Below are 8,461 nucleotides of genomic sequence, written 5' to 3' on the forward strand. Positions count from 1 at the left end.
GCAAACAGAAATAGAAAATTCTCCAAATTCAAGGGAGTCAACAGTGAATTGAAAACATAACTTTGAAATGCTGGTGAATAAATCATTGTAGGACTTGCTTTTATTGGAAATTATAGTCATTTCCTGTTTATAGAAGTAAATTGCAGCTGGAGACCTATTTAGGTATGGCATATATGTAACATCAATCCCTTAGGCATAAGGTAAGCTATTTTAAAAATACAATTAACCAGCTGCATCATAGAATATGTAAGATGGTTCTTCCCACCTTTATTCTTGTCAGCAGAGGCAAATAACTATTACCTTCTTGGACACAGAGGGTAGGAGTCACAGGCTCAATGTTCCTAATAGATAGAAGCCAAAGGCAGGGTGACTAGGGCTTTGCCCAAGGGAACTGAAATTTTGATGACACTGACAAATCTTGAACTAAGGAAATAGAAACAACTGAGATTTGCGCCTAGTTTGTGAGAATACTTAATTAAAATAAGAAAGACAGTGACTTTATCCTTTCACACCATCTACAAGACACATGTCGGGTAAGCTCCTCACCAGCCTCAGTTCAACCTTGGTCCTTTCCTTGGAATTGGCTTTTCAGTTTCCTAGAGGTTATGTCGCCAGCATAGGGTCTCAACTGATTTTAGGGTGCCTTTTCTGATGTCTGTGCTGTTTTGACTGGGTGCCAGAATTGCTAGTTCTAATTCTGAGAGATAATTTTTTTACAGTTATTAATTAGCCCCTTGGAAATTGTTAATTAACCCTTTATATTACTAATGAAGAGCAATTGTAGCATTAAGGTTCATAGAAGATTAGGGTTAAAAAGAAAATTCTAGATCATCTGGGTTAACCTCTTTACAACTGAGGTTCAAATCACTTCCTATGATTTACCCACAGCTTGTGACTTTGGGTTGTATTCAAACCAGGAACAGAATCCAGGTCTTCTGAGACTCTGCCCAGGAATCTTTCCACTTAACTATGTTGTTCCCTGTGGATAAATATTTGTAAAGTATTTTGAGTTTTTCTACAGAATCCTACCAAATTCAAAACATTTTCCAAGAACAGGAAAAACTATGGAGCTACCCAAAAATCAGTAGAAAGAAGCTAATGCTGCCTTTAAAGTTTGGGAGTGTATGTGAATAAAATATACTCAAATGAATCAGAGTCCTTTCTTTATATTCCTATCCATTTGAATTCTGGGGCCCCAAGACAAAAGGTCAGAAATGGGCCTTTACCCTGAGTTAAGACTAAATCAAAAAGATCTCCCAAAAGATAGGCCACCAACGTGACCCCTTTCGTGTAGTGTCCTACAATACAGAGATCACTCACATGTGTCTATGCCTTGAAGACATCTAGAATCCCCAAAGGTATCCTTGGTCCCTTGTTCCTTATCCAAGCTCTCCTATAGAACCTGCTTATCTCTTCCTAGCTTCCTTAGTAACCAGAAAAGCACCACTGAAAATACATTTTTTCCTCCCTCTGGTGGGTCAGTGGTAATAACAACAACTAGTATGTATATAACACCTACTGTGTGCCATTCATTCTACTAAATAAGTACTTTACAAACATTATCTCATTTTATTATCACAATATCCCTGTTATTATCCCCATTTTACAGTTGAGAAAACTGAGTCAAGGAAAGATTAAGTGACTTGCCCTGGGACACATAGCTAGTAAATGTCTGAGGTTGGATTTAAATTCAGATCTTCCTGCCTCTGGGTCCAGCATTCCAGACACTGCACCTCCTAGCTATAATGAAAGCCATTCTAGTCCTTATATTGGGTATATAGCTGTGTGACACAGTGGATAGAGTGCTGGTCCAGAAATTAGGAAAACCTGAGTTCAAATGCAGCCTCACATATTTACTAGCTGTGTGACCCTAGGCAAGTCACTTAACCCTGTTTGCCTCAGTTTCCTCATCTGTAAAATGAGTTTGAGAAGGAAATGGCAAACTACTCCAATATCTCTGCCAAGAAAACCTAAAATGGGGTCATGAAGAGTCAGACATGAAGCAACTGAACAATAACAAAATCCTTATTCCTAGGATATTAGAAATACGTATTTTTAAAAATTGATTTAGTTGGAAAAAATGCAGATGACTCCAATGAAAACAATCAACCCAGAGATATATGACCTATAAGTGAAACCTGAGACACAATTATTTTCCCCTAAGAAGAATTATATGGGCAATCGTCTATAACAAGTGGCACATGTATGGATTAGCAATTTTCAGCTATGAGAAATGAGATATCAAGTTATAGAGGAAAGGAGTTAGAGTTTATCAGGCCCTTGTGGGAGTATAGCAAATTTCACCAGGAATGATGTGATCCCAGTATCATATAATCCAAGGTTTGTAGAGCTGGAATGGATATTATTATCATTAGTCAGGTGGAATAGGAGGAGGAGGGCTTTGAACCCTAGTTTCATCAGTATAGGGAAGGAACTCCCAGGGTAGAAACTTCTTCCACAATATGGATTGGTAACTCCCCTGTACTTTATAGTCTTGAGAATCGCCTGGGGCACTGACACTTGACCATGGTCACACAGCCAGTCTGTATCCAAAACAGGACTTAAACCCAAATCTTCCTGATTCTATGGTTGGCCCTCAAACCCCAAAGCCATTCTGCTTCTCGTTAATAATAGCAAACATTTGTAATAGCATTTGAAAGTTTACAATGTTTTATACACATTATTTCATTTGATGCTCATAATAGCCATGAGAAGTATGTAAAAGTATTATTATTGTCATTTTATAGGTTGGGAAACTGAAATTTAGAGAGAACATAGGATTTAGAGCTATATGAGACCATAGAGTTTATCTACTTCAACCCTCTCATTTCATTAAAAATGAAGCAACTTTTTTAAAAATTAAGTAACTTTCCCAAGGTCACATGACTGAGATACTTGAAATTTGTTCTGCTGACTCCAAATCTAGTACTTTTTCCATCATTTCCTCTCTGTTGCCTTTAGGTTTTAGAGACCTTATTCACCCTTCTCATTTGCAAATGAGGAATCTGAGTCCTAGAGAAATAAAATGATATGTTCAGTGTCATACAACTAATTAATAGCAAAAACAACTACTGGGACTTGAACTAAACAGAAAAAAAAATTAAGTTATAAAGTTATTTTACTTTAGTTGATTAAAAAGTGCTAACCCAAAAAAAAAAAAGAAAAGAAAAGAAATTAATGTGGTTTAGAAAGTAATTCCTTTCTCTTGTCCCCTTATTATAGTTATGTCAACACCCATATTGTATCATCCTGTCCTCTTAGGAAAAGGAGCAAAAGAATGGGTACTTTAAATATGTAACCTCTATCTCAGGGCTTCCCAAGATTCTGGGCTCACTCACATTAAATCCAACTCTGAGGACTGACCCCATGAAGATCATTTTCTCCTTTTAGCTTTTTTGCTCCATGGAAATCTCCAGTATAAAGTTTAGGTATAGCTCATGTGCAGATTTCTCCAAATGTGGATAACAGGATACTCAGCTTCCCATTTCAGGACACTGGGTGACCCAGTAATGTACAAGAGAATCAAGTTTAGGGCAACCTTTATTTTACCCCTACAGAATATACATGACACAAGGTGCTCCCCAGAAGCCAAGAATAAATACACAAACATAAAACACTCAAATAGCCCATCAGCCCTCCTCTCCCTCCTTATCCAACCCCCCCAAGGAGAGACCTAAACTTGGAATTCCTATCCAGATTATCCTTTGTCATTCTACTGAGTTACTCTCTCCCAGCCTTACAGCCTTCTTACAAGTGTTATTCTAGATTGGTTTGAATAACATTTAAAAAGTAGCAGAAGGGATTTAGGCACTTTTTTAAAAGGAAAAAATAATGGAATACCTTCCAACCTCCCTGTTCACTACTTCTTCATTCTCCTAATATCCACCTCAAATGGAATATTTTGATAATCCACTGCTAAGAACAGTGATAAAGACACAGATAGTAGAAGGTACATAAGGAGTAGTCTGTAAGAAAGGTTTACAATTTTGCATATGTAAAATCTGATTTGAGTGAAGGGAGGATGGACGTAATAGATCCCTGAAAGATATAGTATAAAAAATAAATTATTTCACCAGAAGTGGAACTAATAGAAAAAGGATGAGTAGGGAGAGTGGCTTATTGAGTGTCTGGGAAACTACCTTCTGGTGAGAACAACTCAATCGTGAATAATTTCTAAATGTTGTTCACTTGTTTCAGTCATGTTTGACTCTCCATGACTGCATTTGGGGTTTTCTTGGCAAAGATACTGAGAGTAGTTTTTTATTTCCTTCTCCAGCTCATTTTACAGATGAGGAAACTGAGGCAAACAGGGTCAAGTGATTTGCCCAGGGTCACACAACTAGCCAGTGTCTGAGGGCAGATTTGAACTAAGGTCTTCATCACTCCAGGCCCTGCACTCTATCCACTGTGACACCTAGCCGACCTAATTTCTAAATGGGAGTACCATAATTCTTGACCAGGCCAAGCCCCCAACATTGTTATTTCATAGAGAAGTCTCTTCCCCTGGTTATAATTTCAATTATAACACATATTTCTAGGTGAGTGAGAGAAGACATAAAGGGTTATCTTTTTTTTTTTCCTTCACTTTAGGAAATTGAACCTATGTATTGTAAGGCTTCAGCATGTGGCTTCATATGAAAAATGCAAACCTCATGCTTTTGAAGAGAAACAGAAGTATTTCTGCCCTTGTGACAGAGAAGTGTCCAAGAACAAAGCCAGGGGTATTTGAGCCCATGATTGGTACCCACTGGATTTTTTTGTTGTGATACATTTTTATGACCAGCTTTAAAGACGTTGACCTGCTGGTCTCATTCTGGTTTTCATTCACCATATCCTTCTTAAGAGAAGGGAAAATAGTCCCTAGGGAGAGGCAGCATTTTAATCTTTAAAAACTGCACCAAGTAATGGGATGCTAACTTGAAGCTCATTGTTTCTCTCCCATCATACACAAAAACACTGCTTCAAACAGAGAAAGAGGAAAATGGTATATAGTGGTAAAGAGGTGGATAAGAATCCCATATGTTAGAATCAAAATGCCCCAGGCCAGCATATGCTATGCTTTATTCACCTTGGATAATGTAGGAAGATGGAAGTATTCTCCTCTGTTGAAATGGTATTTCTAATTAAATTAAAGTCCATGGTAATTTAGCTTGATGGTGAGGACAGGCTATCTCATCTCCTCATTTTTTTCTGAACTGTATCTAGATCACCATGCAAGGGGCAGAGGGACAGGGAAATTGCTTAAGGTCTGGCCTGATGTTTTCTCCTGTACAAACATACAATTAGGCTGTCTTAACCTCCCCACTCAGCAATAAACACCACTTCACAGACTAATTTACAGGCCAAAGTCACAGAAGGAACTGGAAGGAACTCTCTAGGAGACACACACCCCTACCATTCAGCTCCAAGAGGCATTTCACTATTTCAAGTTAGCAAAAAAATGTAAAATAATAATAACAATAATCTTTTTACACTTACCACAAACTAAAATGAGACAGAATTGAAGGCGATATATTAAAAACTTTGAATCTACCAGCTAATTAAAAAAAAATTGTGATGACAGACAATGGGGGGGAGAGACTGAAAGAGAGGGGGGGGGAGAAGAGAGGAAGGAGGGATGGGGGAGAAAGGGGGAGAGAGAGAGGAGGGAGAGTGGGAAACAGAGCGGGAGAGAATATGTAATTGACTGTTTCCTAGGAATGTCTTTTGCTTACATTATTTGGAGAGACAGAGGTCTCAATAATATTGACTTTACTAACACTTCTACATTTTTCTGCCCCCCATAATTATGTGTCAGTCAGCAACACCTTACTGCCAGAGTTGCCAACGTGCATTTCTTCAGACACTGAGAGGCAGGAGCTGAGGAGTCTTTGAGTGGTGTGGGACTTATTCCTCCAGCTAGATAGATCCATCTCCTAAAATGACTACAATGTTGAAAAAGGTGAGGAGAGGGGGAGAATTCCATAGCAGACCAGCAGTAAATATAAAGGAAGTTCAGTAGACCTATTCTTCTTGATAATGTTTTTTTTTTGGTTGCCCAAATTTTCCTGGAGGTGGGGGGGGGGGCCCTTGTAGGAATTAGGGGGGAGTAAAAGAGAAATGAAAGGAGAGGGAAGTAAGAAAATAGAATGCCATTCTAAAAGGTCTGGGGTACAGAATGAGACATATATTCTGTCTTGGCCAAAGCGTGGCTTTGTTTTACTCTGCTTAACACATTTGTTATACGTGAGGACTTGTGGAAGTAGGAGTATGAAAGTGGTAGGTTAGTGGGTTGTGATACAGATAAACAAAAAAAAAGGATATCTATAAAACTTTTTAATACAAAAAGAAAAATTTTTTAAAGTACAGAAGAGGACACAAAAATCAAGCAGTTTTGTTATTTCCTTATTAAATTTATATATTATATATATATAATATGTATGTATTTACATGTATAATGTACTTTTTAAAATGTGCATAAGAAAAGTTCACAGTTTCTTACACAAATCTCTTGTTCTCTAAGAATCAAAATGTTTGTGCTTGCTGATGATTATTAAATTCACAATGAAAAAGAAAATTAAAAATAAAATAAAAGGTAAGGAGATGTCACTGACAGGGAATGTGGGTCGGAGGGCTTGCTTTATGTCATGTGTGTGCATGTATTTCACATTGAATATGCTGTGTCTTCTTGGTATTCTCAGACTATATTTTAAAGCTAAATGTAAATGTCTGAAGGATTATTCACATCATAATACTACTCTATCAATAAATTGAGTTAAAAAATATATATTACTATTATTATAAGAGATAAAGTGGTATGCTGGATAACTGAATAGAGTGAATAAATCCATAATTGGCTAATATTTTTGCCAGTATCTGTTTTTATCTCTAGTTGAGCCTTATTGAAATGCTACACATAAAACAAACTAATCATTCAGATATTTTTTTAAAAAGCACAACTTTACATTTGTCTGCATAGAAAATAGAAATGATTAGACATTTATCTAATTAAGTTATCTAATTAAATTAATTAATAGGCAACCAAATGAGAAAAATTCAGCCTCCCTTCCTTGATTCCTCCCCCAGTTGGACTTTCATATTTTCCTTGGACAATGGTCATAATTAAGAATGCAACTAGTCCATATATTTCAAAATGCTGTTCTTTATGATAATAAAAAATCCTACCAGCATTTTCTATGAAAACAAAATATGTGTTTCCATATAATACTTTTACCTATCAACTAAAATTTTTTCTCTGCTGGCAAATGATAATCTCTTGATTTCATGAAGTCTCTTGATCTTAGTCTTAAGTCAATGGAGAAAAATGGTCTTACTAGAATTTCAGTAAACACATCTTCAGTCCTTTAAATTTACAGAAACAGCATTTTTTAAATCATTTGATGAGATTTATCTTTAAACTCTAAAATATAGTCCTACACACATATCCTTCATATCACAATAAAAAGAGTAATATGAGTGTCCCTTGAAATTATGGTTCTGAAACACTGAATCTATTAAGATACACATCTGAAAGTAAAATATATATTTATATACTTATATGCATATATACCCACACACATATATATAATCTGAATCCTTGTAATAATGTCTCTAATTGACCTATCATTATGTTAGAAAATTCATTTACCACATATATTATGTCAGCAATTCCCTTTTTAAAGATGGATTTGCAGTCTTAAATATATTTGAGGGGAATCCTCTAATTAGTCTATTAAATTAGTTGTTAATTATCTAATTAATTAGTCTATTAAATTTTTCTGTCTTTTGAAACTCCAAAATAACTGAAAATCATCAGAGCAAGGGAATATATGTTATACTAATATACATTAATATACAATTATTACATCACATTGTATATATAATACATTAATATACAATAACATATGTTAAGAATTAGAATAAAATATTTGTTCCAACTAGATGATATTCACTTTCTGAGTTACTGCAATCCTTTTTTTTATTCATTATAAATCTGCCAGAAAAGCAATGCTTAATTAGTTAGGTATACCCTCAAACCCTATTAGTATCAGGTAATTCAAAAATTCTCCCATTTTTTTCCATTTCTCTTAAACAGAAGTGATGTTTCATGTACTTTTTCCTACTGTTTGTGGAAAAGAGGAGCCAATAAATTGAGTTGGGAAAACATTAAATAGAATGTAATTAAAATATGAGTGGCAGAGTAGTATAGTGGATAGTTATCAGGTCTCCCAGTCAGGAATACTTGAGTTCAAATTCCATTTCTGATATACACAGACTGTGACTGAGCAAGTTTCTAAATTGCTCAATGACCCCAGGAAATCATCTAAAATCATAGGTTGCAGAATAGAACTGTTGCTGATATGAACTAGTGGATGAAGTTTGAGTTTTCTCCCCAAAAGTTCCTTATACCAGTGAAATCACAAGTTATGAGAAAGAGGAAGGAAGGAAGGAAGGAAGGAAGGAAGGAAGGAAGGAAGGAAGG

General features: G+C 35.8%; 1 long non-coding RNA gene across 1 annotated transcript in view; it reads right to left on the minus strand.

Moving 5' to 3' along the window:
• Positions 1–8,461, minus strand: part of LOC138143822 (uncharacterized) — a 557,370-nt gene that overhangs the window by 415,632 nt on the left and 133,277 nt on the right. The window lies entirely within an intron of this gene.

This window comes from Petaurus breviceps, unplaced genomic scaffold, assembly GCF_028583685.1.
Source record: "Petaurus breviceps papuanus isolate PSGF00001 unplaced genomic scaffold, PetGlider_PUasm1.0 90667, whole genome shotgun sequence".
NCBI lineage: Eukaryota > Metazoa > Chordata > Mammalia > Diprotodontia > Petauridae > Petaurus > Petaurus breviceps.